Source organism: Chiroxiphia lanceolata, chromosome 14 (assembly GCF_009829145.1).
Source record: "Chiroxiphia lanceolata isolate bChiLan1 chromosome 14, bChiLan1.pri, whole genome shotgun sequence".
Taxonomy (NCBI): domain Eukaryota; kingdom Metazoa; phylum Chordata; class Aves; order Passeriformes; family Pipridae; genus Chiroxiphia; species Chiroxiphia lanceolata.
In genome coordinates, this window is record NC_045650.1 from 9,825,995 (window position 1) to 9,847,484 (window position 21,490).

At 45.2% G+C, this 21,490-nt stretch overlaps 1 long non-coding RNA gene across 1 annotated transcript; it reads left to right on the top strand.

Annotated features, from left to right (window-relative positions):
• The first annotated feature begins 10,231 nt into the window (after positions 1-10,231).
• Positions 10,232-20,987, top strand: LOC116793941. The gene is made up of 4 exons (XR_004359642.1): positions 10,232-10,320; positions 12,067-12,212; positions 20,740-20,817; positions 20,903-20,987. It is a non-coding gene; the product is annotated as an uncharacterized LOC116793941 (long non-coding RNA).
• Positions 20,988-21,490: the final 503 nt, after the last annotated feature.

Genomic DNA, 21,490 nt, shown 5'->3' on the forward strand with positions numbered 1-21,490 from the left:
AATAAACAATGCTTTCAGGGCTAGCAGTTGCTGCTGGGGTAACCTCTCTGATCCCTTCCCTTCCTCCTCTTCCTCCCTGGATGGAGAGTGACTTGAACAAGCTGAGTTTGTGGCTCTTGAAAACTTTGTCCATCTGCTTTTAGCAACGGCAAATTGTTTAGGAGAGTCCTTCTAGTGTCAGGAGAATTTGGCCCAAATGTACCTGGGGCTGCAAAAGGCAGCAAATAAGTCTCCTGAAATCTTTGACTGAATTTGCCTTGGTGTCCTCCTTTGGCACACTGCCACACTCCAGCCTTACTGTGGTGGGGCTGCCTCTCTCCTTCATGGTACACCCTGTGCTTGTTTACACTGGAAGTAAGATGTATTTCCACCCTTAAAGCAATACTTTGTTCAGATGTTGCTTTCATTTCAATGGTGCTGCTGGGCAAGGCAGGTGGAGCAGGTCAGGTGAGACAAGGAGCTTCACAACATATAGTAGCTATGGTGTCCAGGCCAGGTACATCCCTGGAGTGATGGCATAATAATCATTTACCATCATCTGGAGCTCCCAGGGCTGGGACACTCACCTTTACCAGCTCAGGCAAAGGCAAATAAAAAAAGCTGGGCTTTCCCCTGCTCCAGCTCTCTGTGGTTCAACCCTGGGAGAAAGCCCAGATTTTGCCACCCCTGGGAACAGCATCACTGTGCTGGCACACATCACACACTGAGCCTGTGCAGCCCAGAGTGGCTCTGCCTGAGGCCACCCCACAATCACTTGATGGTGCTTCCCAGCACATCTTCCTCTGGCCATGCAGTGTGAGTGTGCAAGTGCAGTGGGGTTTTCAACACAGGGCCCTCAGGACCCAGCTACAAGCTGGACAAGTGCCCCTGTATAGGACAGCCTTGCTAGGGCAGCCTTACTCTGTCTCACCTATATCGTTTCCTTCTGGCATCAGTTCATTTCCACTAGCAGGAATAAAGAAAAACTGTCAAGTCCTCAGCTAAGGTCTTTTCCAATGGATGGTTCTGAGGAGAGCTTCCCTGCAGAAGTTTAATTGCTACGTGCGTAGTGTCAGACCCAAAGGTCCCCACCTTGGTGTTCTTGCAGGGATGTCTTCTTTTACTTGGGAGCCAGTCACACTTGTATGCTAAATTCTGACTAAATGCTTCATAAGAAAAGCACCAGCAAGACCAAGCTGGTAGTTTTTCCATGAACTGCACCTTTTGGCTCATTGCTACCTCCTCTGTTGTAATTTAGAATGAGATATCGTCATGTTCTTGGCAATAATTACATGTGTATTATTATAATAAAAAATATTATTAAATTATTATTATGCTTAAAAAGCTAGAATGCATTATTTAAAATAGTCCAAATACTGTTTCCACTAGGATAAAGGGATTATAAACATTATAAAACGTTGCTGAGCATTTACATGGCATTCTTTCTCTTGAAAGCACTTTATCAGTGTTAATCTAGGGAAAACCTCTCCTATAAAAAGTGGAAGAGAGCAGTAGGGTCAAGGGGACAGCTCTCAGAATTTAACATGTTATCACCATCTGCTGAAAGGCTGGAACTTCAAAAAGGCTTTTGTTTAGAAGAGAACAACTTTCCCTGTTTCACATGCCTGCTATGCAAGAAAATGGTCCAACCTTCTGATCAAACCTTCAGGAGAATAGTTACCTATTTTAGAGACTTTGGTATTAAAATCTGGGCTTTGAGCATTTGGAAATGTGCTCTGGAAGAAGAAGCACTGAGTCATCCTGAGCAAGAGGGGCCATAGGCTCTGCAGCACCTTAAAAAGACACTGGGAAGCTTATAAAAAAGGTACCTTTAATTGCTTTTCAAATGATTATCCCATTGCCCTTGGTAAATGCCAGGTTAGAAGACACTTCACACAACAAGTTATCTTCCTTTTTAAAATAAAGGTTAGTTTAAGCTTATCAAGAAAATTAATTGCCATTGCAATGTACCATGGAAAAAATGCTTTCACTCTATCCTGAAGACAGCTGCGAGGCCGTAACTCTCCTTCTGGATACAAGAATAAGTTCTCTGCCAGGGTAGTAATTATCTCAGCATCTGTCTCTTTCTTTCTCTGCTCCAAGAGAATTGAAAGTCTCTGACAAGTTTGCAGATCAGCAAACACGAGGGAATTCTCAGCTTCTCTCCCCAGGGACTGGCATTTATATCCTTACATTCCTGTACACTCACTCCCTTTTCTTTACTCCACCAACAGGACCCTCACAGATGTCTCCTGCTCGTGGCTGAGGTGTGTTCCCCCTCGCTGCCAGCCCCTCCAGTGGGAGGGTGTTTGTGAAACCCCCTTTCCCATCACTGCACAGCTCAGCTGGCTTTGGGGTGGGCTCCAGCCCTGCACTGCTCATGCACAAGTGCAGGCAGGAGAGAAGTGCATATGGCTCCTCCAGAGTCAGGGGAAGCCAAGCTTTTCCCCCCTGGGGGTAAGGAGGAACAAAAAAAAGGAAAAAAAAAAGAGAAAATTTGTTTTATCAGTTTTACCCAAAGTCTTTTGAGGAATCAGCCTAACCAGCAACAGCCCTTCTCTGTAAGGCTCTCCTGCAGCTCCTGAACAATGTGCTGTAGCTGCAGACAACCCTCACACTGATGCTTTCACCTTACATCATGTCATGCTCACCTGAGGGCTGAAATGCAAGATTCCTGGACCCAAAAAAAGGAGCGTGAAGCTCAGTTCTCCCTCCTCTTCCTCCACCAGCACCATGCCCTGTCCATCCCATCTCTTGGAAATCCATGTCTTCAAGGGCAGTCTCCCAGCTGCCATGCCAGATCCTGAGGCAGCTAATCCTCACTGTTCAGCCTCTGCTCCATGCAAACATGTCTAAATATATGAGCTCCCCTTATTGTTCATTCATGCTCTTCCCCATACAAAGAAATCAAAACCACAGTGCTGCAGGATTTGCCCATTTCTGTACTGACACCAGCACCCTGTTTCCACCTTTGGCTGAGGTCCCTTTGGCACAGCCTTGTGATGTCCCTTTTGTGCTCCCTGCATCTGAGTGCTGTGCTTGAGGGCTGAGCCTTACTCATCATTGTTCTCTGCTTTGTTGAGTGAGATCATTGAGATGGACCCTGACTCTGCTGACTGTCCCTACCTCCATTTCCTGTGCTCTTTGCACGTACCTTGCTCCCCCCACTCTGAGCTGAGAGCATCCTCCCATCCCACGTGTTGTCAGCTCCTCCTGTGATTGTTTTGTACCACAAACAAGTTGCATTGCTGGTCTGTGCCTTCACCCTTCCAGGTTATTGATCATATAAATTAATTAAACTGATTCCAGTGCTGATCTCAATGGCAGTCTATATTTTGCAACCCAAACTGCTTTCATTTAACTACTCGTTCTCATCAATATCACAGCCAGTTCTTTCTCCACTCTGGCAGCTCCATCCATACAACAGCCAATACCCAAGTAATGACCTTCCAGAGCAGCCTCTGCCAGTTCTTCCTCTTGTCCAAACCCCTCTCTACAGCTTTCTAGGTGTGATCGTTTTTTCTTGTGCTCTGAGTAGAAAAAGAGGGCTGATGCAGGCTCTACAAAGGATTTAGGTATGGAAATAGTCATGGCTGGAAAGGGAAATCATTCTCTACCCACACAGCAGCTTTCACTTTAAAAGCCAGCACTTGCCTATACTGACTACGGTGCGTTTTCCCAGGGCAGAGCTCCCTATTCCAGGCGAGTAACAGGCAGGGTCTCTGGAGATGTCATGCTTGCTTCTGCTCGGAGTATAAGGCAATATTTGTCCTCTGCAATTGCACTGACCTTTTATTGGCAATCACCATGCTTGTGTTCAGCAGAGGCATCAGTTTGAATTTGTGTAACTCCCAGGAGTTTGATACATCTCTCTTCTCTCACTCCGTAACTTAAAGAGAGTCTCTCTTCCTGTTTCCAGTTTATCATGATCCTGTACCTTGGGACTGACACTGCAAGATCTATTAATTTCTCATTGCTCTGAGTTTAAAGTGAAGACCCTCTTGTAACCCACTCATAACCTTCATGGGAGAGTGGAATATCCTTGCCAATTATCTCAAAGATAGCTTTATAAACTCATTCTCTCCAAATATATTTTACAGTGAGAATAACTCACATGAAAAAAGATTCACCTTCCTTTCAGCAATGTCACTGGAGTCACAGCAGATTCAGAAAAAGTTGAAACACTAACAGAAGTCGTATGAAATCACACACGCTTCCTACTTGCTTCTTGTTTTCCCTCTGCCATCCCTCTGGCTGTCAGAGCTCCCAGTGACATCTTGAGCAAAAGAATCTACATCTCTAAGTCCTCATGGCCTTTGACATAGTCAATTTGTCCTTACCTCCCTTTGGACCAAAAATAAATGGGCGAGTTCTTCATTATCTTCCAAATGAGATGTAAAACCGAGGTCCTGACCACTTGTGATCATTAGAAAAATCCCATGGCACTTCTTGCAAGAGCAAGACCATTAGCCCTGATGTCCTGGCAGAACTCCAGTTTGGGTGATTATAATTACATTTTGCCTGCTTTTGTAGCTTGAAAGGGATAATACAACTTCCCTCCCTTGCTCTCCCAGCCTGTCATCCAGGGTGGCAGTGCCAGCAGCCGTGTTCCCCTGTCTGTGTGCCCAGGGTTCCTCTGTGAGGGCAGGTTTAACACGGGCTTGCTTGGCCCTGGCCAAGGGAGAGACAGGTCATGGGCTGCTTCTTTCCCAACTCAGTTTAATTTTATGGGCCCCTAGAAAGAATCTCGTGTCTTCATGCCCAAACTAAGTGACAGTGGACTCTCCAAATCAGTGTTGATCAAAACATAGGTGGGACGAGGGTTTTTTTCAGAATAGCTACCAAAAATTAGTACAGATTTTTATAAAGAAAGCATCAACTTCTCTGGAAAAGAACATGTTAAGTCCTGGAGAGGCAGTGTGAGCTGGGACTCCAGTGTGTCCACAGCCCTTCTCCCCTTGGAGGGGTGGGATGAGCAGCTGCACTGCCCTGGAGCTGCTGCACACATACACTGTTGCTGTGGCTCTGGGACAGAGCTTGGAGCTGTGGATCTGCTGCCCTCTGGACATACTGGGAAGCTACTCATCTCTTTAAGCCCTTTTCAATTTTCATTTTAAATCCAGAGTTGGTCTGAGTTCATTTTATCAGAGACTGGCTTTTTTTGCCTGTGTTTATTTGCCTGTTTGGCTGGCTCAGTATGTGTTTCATTTCCCTGGCTCCTTTGGCATTTCTTTGAAGTCTGATTAGAGCAAATATGCAAACTGCCTTTCCTAGTGGGAAATTCCTTCTGAAAACATGAGGGTGCCAGCCTGGCTCTGGAGCAGCCAGCCCAACTTGTCTGTGGGAGTGGGTTTGGGGGGGTTGTTGGTGCCACTGCAGAGCCGTGCACCAGCCAAGACCCGCAGTGCCCATTCCCATCCACATCATGTCCAGACTTGAACACAGAGCTGAGCCACTGTTTACACCACGTAGGTCTTCTCAACAGCATCACCTTTGCCACCGAGCAATGTGGGAACAAGCAGCGGCTGTGTTGGCACCCAGGAGGGTGCAGGATTGGCACCCAGGGCAGAGCAGAGCTCCCTGACTCAGGGCTGGCACAGGCTGTACCGTTCTGCTTGGGCTGGTGAAGAGCAGCTCACAGGGGCTGCATTGCTGCAGAAGGTGAGCAAGAATTTCAGTGTGGGCTGCCTCTCTCCCCCTTGCTCACTGAGGAGACTCCATGCACCCGGAGGCTGCATCCTGGGCAGCCAGGGAGAGGGTGAGTGCGCAAAGTCACAAGGAATCTTTCATCAGGCTTGGAAAGCCACTTCTCATATTGTGCAGACACATTTTGGCATTATTTCTCCCTGCTGCATCCTGGAGTGGCCAAATACTGCGACAGAGAAGAACTTGTAGGAACAAAAGATATTTCTCCTTAAGCCAAGAGCCCCTGGAAAGAGCTCAGGCTGCAGCAAGCTTTCATTCCCCTCTCTCTCTTTGTAATTAAGCTCTGCATTAGTATCAGATGAAATTAATGCTCAAAGCTCATTCCCTATTAACAGGGAGGGTGGTTGCTGTTGTGCATGTGTGTTTAAAGCAGAGTTGTACCTGCTGATCTTGATGAATGGGTCATTTGTGCTGTGAGTTTTCTCTGAAAATGAGGAGGAGAGTACACAGCCCTGGTGCTGATAAGGGATGGTGTTATTCTGTGTTCTTTAGCCACTTCTCCAGGAAGCCGTTGCTTCATTTGTATTGCTTTTTTAACCTTATATGCTCAGTGGGCCCAGGCGAAGCTTCTTTCTTCTTGAATTAAATGTAATCAGGCTGAGCAGCGAGGAAGAAATGATGAATGAGGACATCATTTTGGAAAACACATATCTCCTGACTACTTATCTCAATGACATAAGAGGACTTGAATACTGTATGGAAAATAAATGCAGATGGAGGCTCAGCATATCATGCTGGAGAATAATAGCTCAGAGGGTTAGACCTGGCCAGAAACTATTTATTATTTAGAGTATTGCTCTTGTAATTTATAAAGGTTAATCATTAAAACTTTAATTCTCCTATAGGAAAATGGTTAAAGAGCTCTGGCATTTGTCATGGTTGCAGCAAGAAGGGACCATGGCAATGAAAGAAGAAATCTTGCAGGGAGAGCCAGTGCCTGGGCTGACCCATCCAAGAGGGCATCATTGTCTTTCCTACCCGCAACCAGCCCAACTCACCATGGCAGAACTTTGGGGGTAAGGATGGGTGGAAGGAGGGGGTGTGCAAGGAGGCAAAGTGCCAGTGATGCACAAAAAGACTTGCAGAACTGTAGTTACAGCAAGGAGCTGTTGTCCTTCAGGGAGGGCACTGAATAAAGTCCCTGCACTTCACCTCCTGGCCATCCTCCCAGGCTGGCAGCAGAAACTCAGAAAATGTCACAGCACATGAAGTCTCTAGAGGGCAAGAAGAAAGAGGGACTCAAAATAAAACTTCATGAAGTGGAAGAGTGGTGAGGTTGTCTCATCTATTCTGAGGCTACATTTTTAGCCAGGGTGCGTTGTTAATGGCCCTATAAACCAGGTGAATAAGGAGAAGAAAGGGAGAACAGTTGCCAAATAATTTGCTTTTTCAACTCTCCAATGTACCACTGAAGTTATTTATTTGCAATGTGACTTCCTCTAGATAGAATAAATCTGATAAAGTCTGGCCACACTGAGCTAAAATAGCATTTGAGCTGGCTTGTTCAACACAGGTCAGTGTGCAATTATGGAAACATCCACATTTTCATCTGGAGCAGAACAGGCCACTTTGCCATGAAAAAGAAGGGGCTTTTTTTTTTTGCACTGATAATCAGATTTCCATAAGAAACAAAGTGCCTTTGCAAATTCGAGTCATTATGCCATGTCTGTGTTCTGGTGGGGGAATACTGCTCATCACAAGAACAAGGAGTACAGCATATCCCAGAACAAGTCCAGGGAGAGTCTGCATTAAGAGAGTATTAATTATAATAAATAAAGATGACAGAAAAGTCAATGTTTAGAAAATAATGCAGGGCTAGCCCAGCTCAACCATGCTTAAACTTCAAACAACCCTCAGACTTTGAATATCTGAAATTTGAGACTGGAGACCATCTTCAGTGTTAGACTGTTAGTGTTAATTGAAAAATGCTCGTGAATGCAGCACAACACAGTTTACCTGACTCCCATGTCAAACATATTTCATTGCAGAAAAGTCCTGCAATTCCATGGGGATCCTGCACCCACCAGCAGACCCAGGCAATGCAGTGGTTTACATTGCAGCTCATTGCATAGGGCCAGGTTCCTCAGGGAGCTGAGGGAAATCTCCAGCATTGCTTGAAGGTTTGCAATATCCAGATGTGGGGGAAGAAAAGCTTTGTTTAGCAATCTGAGTCCTCAATGAATTTCATTGAATTGGCATTAATTAGCGTCTCTGTTTATTGGCATTGCTGTAAGATTTTCCATTAATTCACAGACTGGCTGTTTTGCCTTGCTCATGAAATCCAGGTATTAGAGTCCTCCAGGTCCTGGGATGCAGACCTTCCCGAGAACATTCCTCACACCACTGGTGTGCAAAATGCATAAATGCAACTGCTGGCAGCAAGGGGAAAGCAGCAGAGAAAGAATTAAATTCATGTATTTATTCTTGTTGATCTATCTCATTCCTGGGAGGTGTATCTTAGAGCAATCTGATGGTATCTTACCTGTGATGCTACAGGGCTGCTGTGGCCCAAATATTGAGGGTGCTTGGGTGTAAAACACTGATTTGCCTTTGTGTAGCCTTTGAACAATACACAGCTTTGGTTCTCCCTGGGAACAGGAAACGGGATGAGGTTAAGCTGTGGAAGGACCCAGGAATGCTTCTAAGGCAGCAGTAGCAACCCTTCAGAGCAAGCACTTGGCATCCCTCCTTACTCCTGTGATGGAGGGCTGGAGGATTTCATTCAGAAAGCTGGTCCCTGAGGAGTATATGCTTAGGCTCATTGCAAAATGATGGATCGAGATTTAGCAAGGCAAACTGAGAACTGGGACTGGACTGGTTTTGGAAGCCCTTCACTGGCCTCCTTACTGAAAATGACAATTATCCTGCTGATATTCTTTCTCCTGTTTTTGTGTGTTGGTTTGTGTTTGTTTGTTTGGTTGGTTGGTTGTTTTTTTGGGGGGTGGGTGGTTTTTTTTGTTGTTGTTGTTGTTCGTTTGTTGTTGTTTTGTGTTTTTCTTTTTTTTCAGTATAATTTCACTTTTAAGATATAATTTCCAGTTTTTACTAGGTCTCCCTTTGTTCCTGATTTACTTCAGCAATTATCTCTAAGTAGGTCTGCAGTGCCACAAAACTGAGGTGCTCTTCTGCCTGCTGAAAAGCCACTAAGTCTTAGAAACTGACCATGGAATCTAAAAGAGAACAGAGACAATGGCTGGAGCGGCACTTCCTCAGAAAACAAGTCATGGAAACGTCAAACACAATGAGGTCTTTGCCTCTCAGATGGTGTGTGACAAAGGAGAAGGCACTGAATGGGGTGATCCCATCCTGCCATCCTGGGCTCTGTGGTGGCACACTGGCTGCCAGCACTGATGTTCAGCCTGTGCATGGAACTGCCTGAGAAAGGTCATCGAATCATAAAATCATTAACCTTGGAAAAGACCTCCAGGATCATCAAGTCCAACCTTTGAGCATGCCCACTGAATCATGCCACAAAGCACCACATCTACTCATTTTTTGAACACTTCCAGGGCTGGTGACTCCACCGTTTCCCTAGAGAGCCTTCTGCTGCCTTCTCCCTGCCCCTCTTTCCAGCTGTAAATTGGGAATAGAGATAGTGCCTGCAAATGGAAGTTGGGTGGGGGACGCTTTTGGCAACGCTTATTTTGAAGACCACTGTGTGATGATCTCAGAGATCACTCAACAAATGGCAAAACGTTCTGTGTGATGAAGGGAACCTCTGGCCTTTAAACCAACCCTTTTTGGAAGTGCCATAGAAACCTGTCAGTGTTCATCCTTCAAAGGCAGCTGCTACATAGGCCAAGGGCTCCTCACTTACATGCAAAACAAAAACAATGTCTGCGAGGTAAGAAAGTGTGAAGGGGAAATAGTCTTCCCCTCCATATTTGCACACTGGTCTTTAAATTGCATCATATAAATCAGCCCCACCAACTAAATGTGGTGTGTTCTGAAATATTGTATTTGCTTTGGATCAGTTCACAACCAGATTGCTTTTATTTTGTTTCATAAGAAGTTGAGATTGGAGATGTATGGACATGTTACTCTTTATGTTTGCATCTGCCACCCTGGCAGGAGAAAAATGGTTGCTTGGGTTTTGCAAACATTCTCCAATTATTTTCCTAAAATGGTTTGGATGAAATACTGTTGGTTCATATAATTAGCTGAAATAATAAACTGGCAAGATTTTGTTTTTGTTTCCTTTCAGAAGGAAACATAATGCAATGAGCTCAACACCCTACAGTGCGTTTGGCATGAACTGTAATGCCATGATGTGAACACTTTGGGGAGGATCACAGCCTGTGCCCAGCCCCAGTGGTGGTCCTGGGTGGAGGGACCTGAATTCCCTCTGCTCTGTCTCCGCTATGTCCATGGGGTTTTTTCCATTCAGCTTTTGCAGAGACAGTACTGCTGGGATGGATGAGGCATTCCTGCAGAAAGGGATGTTTCCAGGGAGGCAAAGAGAGCTACAGAACATCACATTGCTTCAGATATGGGTGTTCCCGCATGCCAAATATGCCAACTTAGGTTTGCCTTCTCCTTTTTCTTACCAGCAGACTGAAAACGTACTCCAGTGAGTGCCAAAGGACAAACCCCTGATGCACACAGGCAGAAAGGAGAGATGCTCCCAATGTGCAGGTACTCATGGGCAGGAGAGCCCTGCAGCAGACCCAGTGCACTGGGCCAGAAATTCCTGGCATTTCTGTAGGCAGCTCCATCCTCCCCTTAATCCTTCTTTCAGCCATTGGAGGAGTTTGGTGATTTTATCAGTCCCCTCAGGAGGAGAGGTGGGTGCACTGGGCACATTCGTGTATGTTACTTGGGGCACCTGCAGCCTTTGCATTGCAGCATCTGCTGGTCCTGGGGACTGAACAGAGAAATTGCCCTGTGACACACACAAAACTCTTCTGCTTCCATTGTCCCTGTGTATTAAAAGAAATCACCAATATTCTAAGTAGCAAATGCTGCAGACTACTAAAATAATCTAATTTCGAGTCAGCTTTGGAAAAAATGTGGGGGGGTTTTAAACACTTTTGAACCTGGCAATGCCAATTTTTATCCCCGACCTCTACAACAACCCTGCCTTCTTTCCTGCTTCTCAGCATACCCTCCCTGTGCAATAACCTCTGCTCCTCCATCCTGCATGAATTGTGTACACTTGGCTGGTGGATCAATCACCATAACAGCTGTTGTCTTCAAGGTTTATTAATGCTTTCCAACTGAATTCTTGTTTTCCTGCTAATAACCCTACTAGTGGAACACTTTTCTGGACACACAATTATTCATGTGGCAAACTTGCCACCTGAATGCTGGTGGGAAATTAGTAAGCCTTGCATCCAACTGGAAGGAAGTAATTTTTAATTTCTGCAATGGGCTTGAAGTTGGGATTATTTTGCTGCAGGGCTGTCTTCAAGCAGCGCCCAGGAAGAAAGAGCAGCTGATGTATGTAAAGGGATGAGAGGGGCACAGGTGCTACCCATAGGGATTTGTTTGGCCCCACAGTTCACATTAGCTGGTGCTTATCCCTGATTTGTGGAGTGAAGCTGAAAGGAGGAGAGGTCTGATGTGAAAGAGCAAACAGAAGCTGAGTGTTTGGCCCAGCTGCTGCTGGTAGGAATGAGGAAAAGGTATGTAGAAAGAGATGTGTCACAGTGCTGGAGCAATGAATTTTCTATGGGGCTTGTGTGGGTCAGGCTGTTCCTGCCTCCTTGGCAATAGTGGGCTGGGCAATGCCACAACATAAGTGCCTCTGCAGCAGTGAGGAGTTTGGGTTTAGAGAAAGTCAGGCTGGGTTTATTTATGCTCCTCTTGTTTAAGCAAAGTTGCAGGTATCACTTCAGCAGCTCAGCTATTAGCTGCTATCTGTCCCCAGCAGTTCTTTCTAGTCTTTGGTAGATAGGCAATGCTCAGGACTAGATACAACTGCTGGGCACAGCTCCAATTCCCTCTGGTAGAGAGAGAGATAGAGCTGTATATGGACTGAAGATAGTACGTGGTCTTTTGTATTGTTATGCTTTGTCATTTTAGTGTATATTATATTTGGCAGTCAGAACAGTTGGCCAAGCTGGGAGTCATCCCTCTGCTTCAAAACAGTGCAGCTTGGCAGCTCTGTTTATCTTTTACTGATTCATTCTGGTGGAAGCTAGTGTTTGAGAAGTTTAAAAATTAAGAGTCTTATTGTTGTAAAGTATGGGTTTAACTTGTGGCTTTCTTTTTTTTCCTTACACTTTCTTTATTGGCCACAGGCATGATAACAGAGCTATCCATACAGGCAGTGTCAGTATTTTTATGCTCACTGTAAAAATACTCTGAACAATTTACTCTGAAAAAGCCAGCAGCTCCCTCAAACATAGCATTGCTGGGACCAACATATTCTTCTTCCAGACAACTGAATATTGAAAAGAATGCAAAACAAGCTGAAACAGTGGAACTTGTAGCTCATCCTTTGGTGGCTGTCAGCACCAGAAAGGATGGATGAAGAAATGAAACATGGCCATCTTCAGCCACTCACCTGTGTACTGGGCTTAGAGGTAACTCCTCAGGAGGTGGGATGCAAGCTTTACTCTGGAATGTGCTCTAAATGTCTGTAGTTTGCAGTTGAATGGACATACTGCTCTGCTGCAGGGCATAGGAAGGCCATCACCAGCAGTGCTTGACAAGAGTTTGTGTCAGGGTGCAAGGGGACAGGAGCCCTGCAAACCCTCCCAGGGCCCCTCACCGGCAGTGGGACACCTTCAGACCATGCAGGAGCTGAGTGCAGGGTTATTCTCAAGGACCCAGGCATTCCTGGTGCTACGGTGCATCCCTGACGGTGGCTCCTGCAGAGCGGTGTGTGCTGAACCTGATCCCATCCTGCACAAGGGTTTAAGGGGTGGTGGCTTCGGTTCTTCACAAGCAGAGCTGACACTGAGCCAGGTGTGCTGTGGCAGCAAGGGGCTACTGACAGTGGTTTCCACTTCTCTGCCCCTATCACACATCATGTCAGAAAGTTCTTGCAGAGCTGCAATGACCCACCCTCTTCCCCATCCATCTCCCCCAGCATGAGCAATACATGGCAAATGCATAGATGTGCAGGCATGGGTACCATCCTGACTATTCCACAGTCAGCAGCAAGCACCCATCAGTCCACTAGAGTCACTTTAGACTGTTTTTATTCTATTTGTTTCATTATGCTGTTACAGCTCTCCTCAGACACAGTGCTAATTAACTCAATCCCATTCTAGCAACTCCTGGCTCCCACATCATCTCCAGGGTTTCCAGTCCAGGGAATTGTAACAGATCACTTATCCCAGGGGGTTTGAATGGATGCTTTTCCATGATGGAGCTGTAGGCAGAGGGACTCATAATTGCAGAGGTGCATTGAAGTCTCTAATTCAGTATGCAGCATCAAAATTTGTATAGATTTTAAATAATTCATCACTGAGCTTTGGTATATTTAGTCATTCAAATTAGGAATCTAGAATTTTGTTCTGCAGAGAGCTGTGTGTCATTGTCAGAGGTTAGCTCTGCCACCCGTGTCCATGCAGAGGAGCTCAGACAAATTAAGTCAGAAGTGACTGGTAGCAAAAGATACAGGAAAATCCGTGGTACATAATAATGCCATGAGAGCCTCCAGGCAGCTGTGGGCTGGGTGATGTTGGCCCTTGGTCCAACAGGACGCACACTGCAGAGGTGTTGGGAAGCATAATTAGCAAGGAGCATTGCCTGGGACTGCAGAGTAGAGCCATTTGCATGGTCTAGGTATGGTCTTTAGCTGCCAGCACCTGGGGACTGTCTCCTGTCTCCATCTGTTGCTCCCTGTTCTGGATGTGGATTGCAAAGCACTGGAGGCAGGGAGATGCTCTTGTTCTTTGCTGTGTCCTGTGACTGTAACACAGGCAAGTGGGCACTCATACCCATTAGCAGAAGTGGCAGCAGTGCTCGACTCAGAGCCACGACTGGCACAGACATGAGGTTTGGCATATTCCCAAACTCATTACAGTGGTGCCGAGTCCTGCTGCAAAGGGATGATTTAGAAATAGGGACCCATATGTTTATTTTATACCTACATGATTTCTGGATGGTCTGGATCTGCCTGTATCCCTTTCTTGACCTAAAGGAAGCCTCTCAAAAGTGGGTCCAGTAGAGATGACTTGGGAGAGGTCTGTGTGCAGCATGTCCCAGACAATGAGATCTGCTCAGGGTGTCAAAAGTTATCCCAGCCACAAAGTACACTGGAGCCTTTTGTCCAAATGATAATCTATTTATGGGAAATGCTACTGTTCAGGACGGAGTTGATTCTGGTCTCAACACCTATTCACCTTGACAAGAGGGAGCAGGGAGAACTCAGCACCTCTCCTAGGATCTCAGAGCCTGTACAACATTGAAGCCTTTTGTCTACCTCTTATTTTTATGCATTACAATCACATTATAAAGAAGTCCTGCAGAACATTCAATTACTTACTGCACAATTATAATCATATTTGTGTATCTATAAGTAGGTCACCAGTCTCTTAGGTTAATCAATTATAATGGTATTCACACCGGTTTCTTTCATAAATCATTGACTTTTAGTGTATCCACTGAGATAATGGAGGAAAACCATCTAATTTTGATCTAACCAGAATGAAATGTGAACGTGCATAATTTGCTCTTACAAAGTGTATCTAATGTTCTCTACATCTGTATTTATTTGTGCTGTTTCATGCTGCATATCGCTTAAGTGGCAAAAAACACAGAGGCTGCTGCACTTAAAACTAAATGACCCAGAATAATACAATTTATCTGCATTTATTTTACATTGTTCATCATGGCAGATATTTTAATAACCCAGTTCTGATGCCTGGTGCACTGATTACCAATTACACTGAAATTTGAGGACCGACAGCAAGATTGTTTGGTGTACTGCAAGAATATTTTGGGAAGCTGTTTTGCCATGTAAACTAGACAGTTAAGTGGAAAGAGAGGACTTTACACAGGCTGGAGGCTGAGAAGGCTTTAGGACATAGCTGGATACCACCAGATAGTGGGCATCTACTGAGCCACTGAGACTGTAGCTGCTTTAATGCCTACCCAAGCTGCAGTTTTCAGGCAACTCAGTGAATGGGACAAATCATAACTGAATGGTTTCTCTTTTCTGCCTGCTTAATGTGGGTGCCTCAGCGCTGCTGTCGCAGAAGATGTGTGGGAGGTCTTTGTGCCCCCCTCAGAGGTGGCCTGGGCAGGATTTGCTTGACTGGCTCCAAGGGACAGGGATGTAAGTTGTGAAGTACAGATCAAGACCTAGAGCTGTGCTGCCAGAGCTGGCTGATCCCAGTTTGGCTGGAGAGGAGGGCTATGGAGACTTCAGGGGTTTAGGATGCCTACCCTGCAAGGCTTTGGCTGATGAGCTGGTTTAGGCTGGTAAAGGGGTGAGCTAATAGCAACTTACAGCAATCTGTAGAAATGATGGAGCCAGATCCTTCTTGGTAAAGGCAAATGATGTTACAAGGAGCAACAGCAGCTTGGGAGGTTCAGACTGGAAATCAGGAAAACTTCTTCCCTGTGAGAGAGATGCATCTCTGGTTGTCTGTTGGGATTGTGGCACCCACATCCTAGGAAGTTTTCATGCCCTGGCCAGGTGAAGCTGTGAAGCTCATTTGCTAAGCCTGCTTTGAGGAGGAGGTTGGATGAGAAGCTCTTCCCACCAAAAGTACTGTGATCCCATGCATCAGGATCCCTGAAAGGGAATTCAGGAAGGGTGACACAATGAGGTGTGAACCCTTGTCTTCATACACCTTGGGTTTGAGTGTCAAAGAAGTTCAGACTGAATCGTCATCACGTCAGTGAGAGACACAGCTATACAGGCAGCTGTGGCAGGAATGTGGGGTCTGGTGTCAGCAGAGACCATTCCCTGCTATGAGTGCTCGATGCAAACAAACTGTGTTTGAGTGATGAGCTCAGACCCCTTGCCCAGATGCAAAACACTGCTCTCCATCCTGCCCCTCTTGGAGCAAATATAAGGCAAATCAGCTTTAGCTTTCTGTCTGCAGGAATGTCTGCCTAAGCATCCCTCTGGCTGCCGGCCTGGAAAATGCCAGTGTTGGAGAGGTGGTGGTGCAGGGACTGCATCCTGAACAAAACCAGTGTGCAAATTGGATGCAGAGAGGGCTGCTGGGCCTCACCTTGGGCAGAGTCACTGACTGCTCTGGAAATTGTTTAGGAAATGGATTCTGCTTAAGCACTCTCTGTTTTGCAGCTGTGGAGTAACCTTGTGCTGATTTCCAAACAAGACCTGAAAGCAGGCGAGTGCCTGCTGTGGGTCTTCTGCAGCTTCCAGCAGTGCTCCCTGCCTAATCCAGCTCTGGGAGCTGCAGGCTTGCCCTGGAAATGCTGAGCCTTATGGCTCACTCCTGTGCTGTGAGCTCCATGTCTCCACAGATCCACATGATTCCCGGATAGCTAACAGGGCTGCTGTCAACCCATTAATCCCAAAGCAGTTTGTGAAGGGGAGCTGACAATAGAGCTGGGTAAAATTACTCCTTTTTTTTTTTTTTTTTTTAACCTCGGTTCCAACCTTTTGCTAAAAATCTCCATCTTTTCAGAAGAAGCTACTACCAGAGAAATAATCCGTGTTTCCAAATCCTGTGAGGGTTTTTGTGTATATTTTGCAGAAAAAAACAAAAACAAAAATCCAAGAATTTTTGTGCCTGAATTGTTTTCATCTTTCCTTACGAAAAAAAATAGCAATTTTTATCCAAGGGATTTCTGCTCTATGGAGATGTTTGGTTTTGATAAAAGGTTGCTTGCTTTTTTTTTAATCTAAAATTTTGTTTACTGACAAAAAATCCCCCAGCTCCTGTGACTTGGCCAGCCGGAAGGTCTGGCTCATTACTAGTGTAATTATTTACTGTTTTGTTGTGGTAGCAGCAAGAGCCCTCAGCCCATCCACAGGCCATCAGTCTCAGGCATTGTGGAGGTTCCTGTGCAGATTTGGTGACTGTGTCTGGGGTGAATGGGATGGGGATGGCTCCAGAGAAGCGTTTGTGAGGATTTATGTGTGTCGGGTTCCTATTTTAGAAAGAAAATGTGTCAGTAGATCACGAATGTTCTGACTGATTTACGTTCACCGTTCGGGTGCCTTAGCCCCAGGAGTAGATAAATTGTGGTCTAATGTTTTATTTACACTTTCAGGAAATTTAGTGTCTTTGGAAACATTAGGTCAAAAGTCCTGGAGGGCAGTTGACTCCTGGTGGGATGGATAACCTGCAGGAAGAGCTCTGTCAGTGCCCTGGGCAGCTCCCAGGTCCCACTCTGCACAGGGCACTGTGGGAGGTGTTGAAAAACAGCTTATTTCTTAAATTGCTTCATATCTGAGAAGATGAGTTTAAGCCATTTCTATTACTATGGGAGTTTGGAAGCATTACATGTCTGAAATGACAGCAGGTAACACAATAGAGGGTTTAGCTGAGTTTTAGGTATGCAGATGAGTTAAATTAATTAACAGTAATCTCTTTAAAATGTATGGCAGAGTAATACCAGTCTAGTCTATAGAAAGATTCTTTGGGACTTAATAGAGACCTGGGAGTAATTAATTATTCAATAACCCATGGTTAAGCAGATGATATCAGCAAGTCAGTGGGCAGAGTTTGGATCTGCCATTTTCCAAGTGGATCCTCTGTGTTTGCTGCCTACAGCCAGTCTGTGAGGGTGTCTATGAGGGGAGTCTATAGTCCCCAAAATTCCCATGCGATCATGGTTGTAATAGCCCAACCTTTACTAAGGGAAAACTATTATAGCATAAAGCATGTGGCCTCAGAGCAGGTACAGGTACCAGGGAGAATTGAATATTTTGTTAAGAGCAGATAGTTGGCTTAGTACCTTATAAGAACCCATCTAAGCTCTGTTCAATTAATGAAACACAATTTAAAGCAAAAAGCATTGGTACCAACCAAACCACTGCAATATAAGCTCTTCTAATTATGCAATAAGATAATGTCCACCAGATTAAAATTTTAATTAGCTTAATTGAGAAATAGAAAAAGCATTAGATTTCTAGTTCTGGAACACCTAAAATGACCTCAAGGGGATGGGGGAGGAAGGAAAAATGTTTGAGCACTGCGTGTGTTCTCACATCTGTTGTTTTCTGAAAGACATCATCAAATCCCAATGGGTTTGGACTCATGGGTTTGCTTGCAAGGCCCTGTTTGGGGGACCTGGGGGACTCTGAGAGCATCAGACAGTGCACAGTGGTGCCCTTGATTTTCCCCAGTACTCATTTCCAGCTCCAGCTGCCTTCAGTCACTCTGCTTTCAGAAGGCAGAAACATGCTGGCTATAATAGGGACTTTTGTTCTTTTTGGTTGGTTTTTTTTCCCCTCTTTCCTTTTCCCTATTCATAGATTTAAAGGCCAAACCAGACCATTAAGTCCAACTAATCCTACATCCTGCATGACAAAGGCCATCCCACCCATCCGCTAATTCCTCAATACCATGGTTGACCATGACCATGTGATTATATACCCTCCTGTAAATGCACTGGGAGCCTCTGTGTGCTCCAGGCGTGGAGCAGGACCCCACTGAAAACACCCAGCCTTGATTTAAAGACTTTAAGTGGCGGATGATTTATCACATCCCTCATGAAACCACTCCAATGCATAATTACAGTAAAATAAGTCAATGGGGCTGAAATTGTGGGGAGCCATAACATGCAGAGTGTACAGTGTACAGTTCTGTTTGGTTATGAGGTGAGGAATCCAACAAATTGCTTTTATGTCTTTTCAGGAAAGAAACAAAGACATTTGAACCATTTGCACAACACAGAAGCTCCCCAGACCAAGTGTTGAAAGGGCTAGAGGTTTGCTGGGGAAGCTTTGAGGAGAGTAAGAAAAGAGGGTTTTATGATGCAAGGTTGAATAGGAAACTTTTATTGGAGGGGCTTGGCCAGCTCCTAGTCCCATGGGGAAAAGGAGGAGGAATTTGAATGTAGAGTGTTTCCCTTTTGGAAGGTCAAAGGCATTCCATACAATTGCAAAGCAGCATAAGAGAGATACACTTATTCCTCTGTCATGGCTGTCAAAAAAGGAGGAGGGGAGGAAGTCCCAAACACTACATTTCATCAAAGCCCTGAAGGTAAAAATGATCTGCTGGCTTGAAATTTATCTTAATGAGCAAAATCCAGCCAATGGAACAGGGTGCAGATGAAAGTGACAGATGGGATCATTTAAAGTTTGATTCTTTGAGTGAAAGAAAATAATTTTTTTATAAGTTATTTTTCTTCCGATTGTTACAGTGTTCTGCATAGTGTCACAAGCTCTCATTGGCAGCCCCAGGTCTCAGGCAGATTAATTTATCCAGAGTGTCTTGGAAATTCAGAGTTAGAGGGAACTCCTGGAACTCAGCTCACGTAAACCCATGGAGCGGGTCCAACAGCTGGAGGTGGTCTCCTTGGCCAAGAGATTTTTGCCGGGTAGGGGCTGCAAGTAAAGGCATGACAGAGCTTACAACACAGGGTATGCTTTAATCTTTTAGTTAAGGGAGGGCAATGGTGGATTGTTCCCCAAAACATGTACAGGCACGGATCTGTTGGGGAAATGTATTGTGGTGAAAGTCCTGTGGGGCAGCGTGAGTAGTCCTGGTCCGGACAGTCTCAAGGAGAACTGTCCTGCATCAAGGATCCCCTGCAGGGATGGCTGCAGCAGGCTCTGCTGTGGGAGCTCTGTCTCTGAGGTTGACCCCAAGTCTGAAGCTGCCCTGGCCCCTAAAAATACAAGCAGGCATCAATAGGTCAGGTTAGAGGAGTGCGTAGAAAGGTGCCGATTGGGTGTTTTCCAACACAAACAACTGCAAGAATTTACCACTGCTGTATCACTTGGGACCTAGGCAGGTCCATAAAAGCTCTGTGCAGTTGGAGGGTGCATATCCTTGTGGAGAATCTGCTGAACTTTAATGTTGAGAGGTGTTGTCCTACACCCCTTTGTGTGTAAGGCCACATTGTTAAGCATTGCTTATCTTTAACAGGGAAAGATGAGCAGGAAAAGGGCTGGAACCAGCCCCATGCATCATAATAATATCCGTCTTCACCATCTCTTTGTGCAGGTAATCTTTGCACAGTAATCTAGTGCATGCACAATATCTGTATGTAGCAGTGTACACACAGAGCAGTGGACCCTGCCACTGTGACAGGGCAGGAACAGAAGCATTGACCCCCTCTCCTCTGCCCACTTAATTTCTGATTAGGTCAATGAGCAGTTAGCAAAGGTTCACGACAGAGAAGAGGTCATCTGTTGGCTCCTCTGATTTAAGCAGTGTTGGACGAGATGTTATAATACACATGGCAGATGTTTTGGTGATGTAGCCCTCACCTGGGGGATGAAGAACTCACACTGGCATCAGATGGGTGGGGGGTTGCTGAGGCTGTGGTGGGGCTGCTGCTGATCCCAAGCCATCCCTTCAGCAGGCCTGCAGCATTCCTAAAGTGCTGAGCAGGAGGCTCAGATCAGGATGGGGCCAGCCCATGCTGTTCAGCCCTCGCTGGGTGAAGGGATGCTCACAGCATGGAGCAGGTACCCTGCATCCGCCCCTCCTGTCCAAAGCAGGGAAGGAATGCTCTGGCCAGGGGACACGGACTGCACGTGCACTCCCTGCCACGTGGCTCTGTGTCAGCTGGGAAGAGAAGTAAGGGATTGCAAGGAATTTCTTCAGATGTATTCCAGTAGTGGATTAAAATAGCTGCTACTATTTTAATCCTGCAAAGTGGCAGCTAAGGCACATGCAGGACTGGCATCATCTCCTCAAAGTGGGATTCCAAGAGTAGCCTGTGCCTGTAGCAAAGCAAATGCAGGGCTGGCCTGGAGCACCTGGTGAAAACTGGCCCAAGCCAAGGGACCAGTGGCTGGAATTCAGGATCAGGAGGTATAAATTCACACTGCCTTGGTTTTCTTTGAGTTATTGCAGAGTGCTGTAATGCTATGAACCCTGAGTATTTTTGGAAAACTACAAGAAATTGCTGTACTCAATATTTTTTATTTACATGCAGCTCAGCTGGGGAATTCTGTTGTGGTAACATTTTGAATGTTGATTTTTTGTTTTCTTATTCTAGAAGTTTCAGTGTAATATAACACAAATATTTTGTTTCCCTGTGGACTGGTGGCAGCGGTGGAGGAGGTTGCAGAGGAAGGTGAGGTTTTCCTTTTTTAGGAGTCTTTTTAAACATAACTGGAAAGTGAAACTCCTACTTTATCCCTTATTTTCTATTTTGTTAGGGGTATGTTTGCTGTAGGCCTTTTGCAGGTGGAAGAATTAGATTTGAAATAAAGGAAAGAAAATTTATCTTCACATCTTCAGGAACTGTGAATTATTTATTTGCTATTCCTGGTAAATCTGCTGTTGCAAACCCTCACTGTGAAATGAGTGTTTCTTTGTTTCACTGGACTGCGGGATCACTCCCTGAAGATTCATCAGCCCTGCTGCTGGAAGGAAATGTCCTCAAAGTTTCTTTTTTATTATTATTTGATAATGCTTGAGGTTCTTTTTCTTCACCTTCATTTATTCTTTCATCCATTTTAAAAATTAGGTAATTACATGAACTCATCTGTGGAAATTTAAGACCTCTTCCTGAGATTTTTTTTTTTTTTGCTCCTGCATCTGAACCCCTCTCACACAAGATGAGAGGGTAATTCCCCCTAATTCCACAAGATTGTGTTGCCCAAATTCAGCATCAATTTCAGTGAGCAAATATTTATACAGCATCCAAGATGCAGTCTGTACACATAATGACACCAAATTAAGTTAAATCAAAACTAACTAGATTGAAGACTGTCCAGGTAAAAGGTGGTACTGGTTTAACTAAA